Raw genomic sequence first — 3905 nt, 5'->3', positions numbered from 1 at the left:
ACAGGTGTCGCTCTCTGGTTTTCCGATGAAACAAAGGAGTGGTTGCATTTATTCTGCCACTATGTCTTCTTATTGTCTCAGCCTTTTAGGCCTACTTGTAGATATACTTTTAATTTTTATTTTACCTTTATTTAACCAGGCAAGTCAGTTAAGAACATATTCTTATTTTCAATGACGGCCTGGGAACAGTGGGTTAACTGCCTGTTCAGGGGCAGAACGACAGATTTGTACCTTGTCAGCTCAGGGGTTTGAGCTCACAACCTTCCGGTTACTAGTCCAACGCTCTAACCACTAGGCTACGCTGCCGCCCTATATCACGATCACAAGGCATATGAACTAACAGGTTATAGAGCAAACTACACAATTATCGCAATAAATAGGCTTGGCTTCCACAGGGATATTACCCACGCACCCCTACTGTTAGTAGAAGAACGGCCACGCCCATAGGGACGTCTGTCCAACGCTGGTCAGACCAAGCTGACTCTACACTCCAAGACTGCTTCCATCACGTGGACTGGGACATGTTTCGTATTGCGTCAGATGGGAATATTGACGAATACGCTGATTCGGTGAGCGAGTTCATTAGAACGTGCGTCGAAGATGTCGTTCCCATAGCAACGATAAAAACATTCCCTAACCAGAAACCGTGGATTGATGGCAGCATTCGCGTGAAACTGAAAGCGCGAACCACTGCTTTTAATCAGGGCAAGGTGTCTGGTAACATGTCCGAATATAAACAATGCAGCTATTCCCTACGCAAGGCTTTCAAACAAGCTAAGCGTCAGTACAGAGACAAAGTGGAATCTCAATTCAATGGCTCAGACACAAGAGGCATGTGGCAGGGTCTACAGTCAATCACGGACTACAAGATGAAATCCAGCCCAGTCACGGACCAGGATGTCTTGCTCCCAGGCAGACTAAATAACTTTTTTGCCCGCTTTGAGGACAATACAGTGCCACTGACACGGCCTGCATGGTCTCTCCTTCACTGCAGCCGAGGTGAGTAAAGACATTTAAACGTGTTAACCCTCGCAAGGCTGCAGGCCCAGACGGCATCCCCAGCCGCGCCCTCAGAGCATGCGCAGACCAGCTGGCCGGTGTGTTTACGGACATATTCAATCAATCCCTATACCAGTCTGCTGTTCCCACATGCTTCAAGAGGGCCACCATTGTTCCTGTTCCCAAGAAAGCTAAGGTAACTGAGCTAAACGACTACCGCCCGTAGCACTCACTTCCGTCATCATGAAGTGCTTTGAGAGACTAGTCAAGGACCATATCACCTCCATCCTACCTGACACCCTAGACCCACTCCAATTTGCTTACCGCCCAAATAGGTCCACAGACGATGCAATCTCAACCACACTGCACACTGCCCTAACCCACCTGGACAAGAGGAATACCTATGTGAGAATGCTGTTCATCGACTACAGCTCGGCATTCAACACCATAGCACCCTCCAAGCTCGTCATTAAGCTCGAGACCCTGGGTCTCGACCCCGCCCTGTGCAACTGGGTACTGGACTTCCTGACGGGCCGCCCCCAGGTGGTGTTTTAAGTTCCTCGGCATACACATCACAGACAAACTGAATTGGTCCACTCACACTGACAGCGTCGTGAAGAAGGCGCAGCAGCGCCTATTCAACCTCAGGAGGCTGAAGAAATTTGGCTTGTCACCAAAAGCACTCACAAACTTCTACAGATGCACAATCGAGAGCATCCTGGCGGGCTGTATCACCGCCTGGTACGGCAACTGCTCCGCCCTCAACCGTAAGGCTCTCCAGAGGGTAGTGAGGACTGCACAACGCATCACCGGGGGCAAACTACCTGCCCTCCAGGACACCTACACCACCCGTTGTTACAGGAAGGCCATAAAGATCATCAAGGACATCAACCACCCGAACCACTGCCTGTTCACCCCGCTATCATCCAGAAGGCGAGGTCAGTACAGGTGCATCAAAACTGGGACCGAGAGACTGAAAAACAGCTTCTATCTCAAGGCCATCAGACTGTTAAACAGCCACCACTAACATTGAGTGGCTGCTGCCAACACACTGTCATTGACACTGACCCAACTCCAGCCATTTTAATAATGGGAATTGATGGGAAATTATGTAAATATATCACTAGCCACTTTAAACAATGCTACCTTATATAATGTTACTTACCCTACATTATTCATCTCATATGCATATGTATATACTGTACTCTACATCATCGACTGCATCCTTATGTAACACATGTATCACTAGCCACTTTAACTATGCCACTTTGTTTACTTTGTCTACACACTCATCTCATATGTATATACTGTACTCGATACCATCTACTGTATGCTGCTCTGTACCATCACTCATTCATATATCCTTATGTACATGTTCCTTATCCCCTTACACTGTGTATAAGACAGTAGTTTTGGAATTGTTAGTTAGATTACTTGTTGGTTATCACTGCATTGTCGGAACTAGAAGCACAAGCATTTCGCTACACTCGCATTAACATCTGCTAACCATGTGTATGTGACAAATAAAATTTTATTTTATTTGATTTTTGATTTGATTTGTCACTTTACTACAAGTTGGTTGGCTGCAGTAATAGTATGTCACTTCTCATGATTGACCACAAGGTGGCGGAAATTAGCTCAGACAGACAAGTGAGTATGTTGTCTGAATTTCCACCTCCACAGAGAAAAAGCCAGGTTTATTTAAAGTGGAACTGACAGCATTTTAGCAACATGAAATTAAAAATTAAAAATCTGTTCATATAAGAAAGAATATGACACTTTAGAAAGAAAGAAAAATTCTGAGTCCTTTTCACATTTTCATAGGTTTTAAGGATGCTTGGGAAGGACGTAGACAGTAAGGCATTTGTGAAAATGTTGTAGAGTTGGTGGAAAAAGACCGTGCATTTAGACAATTACTAGACATTGCAGTCAATAAAACCTAATAAAAACATCTCTCCTTCAAGACCTGGGTCCAAGAACCAGGAGTCTACGCAGACCATAGCCAATCAGAGTTACAGTAGGCCTATATGAGAGCTACAGTAGGCCTATATGAGAGCTACAGTAGGCCTATATGAGAGCTACAGTAGGCCTATATGAGAGCTACAGTAGGCCTATATGAGAGCTACAGTAGGCCTATATGAGAGCTACAGTAGGCCTATATGCAAACAATCCAATTGCCATACAGGCATGCCATCCTTAACTTTGAACCGGACTGTGTGTTTTCAGGCCGTTGCAACAGGGAGACATTAGATCATTAGAACATTAGAACATTAGAACATTAGATCGATCATTAGAACATTAGATCATTAGAACATTAGATCATTAGAACATTAGAACATTAGAACATTAGATCGATCATTAGATCATTAGAACATAAGATCATTAGATCATTAGATCATTAGAACATTAGATCATTAGAACATTAGATCATTAGAACATTAGATCATTAGCAAAAGCCACAAAAAATACTCTTTGATTGGATTTCTGCAAATAATATTTGTGTATTATGTAAATACTACAGGATTCGTCTTACATTTGCGAACTTTACAGTCCTACTGATCAACAAACAACCATGAAAATGTCTGCTCTCTCTCTCCCTCAGTTATACACATCAACAACAACAAGATCAATATAACATATAATGTTATCCTGAACAAGATGAGCTAAAAATCTAACAAAAGGAACATTAGAGATAAACCCTCTCAAACTGTTTCAGCTAGTTGCCCGTCACAAACTGCACTGATAAATGAGTGGTTGCTTGCAGCCTATCTCGTCGTTCCGCAGCTTGCCTGCCAATGCATTACTTCTTATACCCAACCAAGAACCCTAACTAGCTAGCTACTTCCAGACACAAATGAGAGAACACCTCACTCTGTCAACAACTACAGACCCTTCTATCCCTTTTT

This window comes from Oncorhynchus gorbuscha, linkage group LG24 (assembly GCF_021184085.1).
Source record: "Oncorhynchus gorbuscha isolate QuinsamMale2020 ecotype Even-year linkage group LG24, OgorEven_v1.0, whole genome shotgun sequence".
Taxonomy (NCBI): Eukaryota; Metazoa; Chordata; class Actinopteri; order Salmoniformes; family Salmonidae; genus Oncorhynchus; species Oncorhynchus gorbuscha.
The sequence above is the reverse complement of the archived record's forward strand: the minus strand, read 5'-3'. Positions refer to the sequence as shown.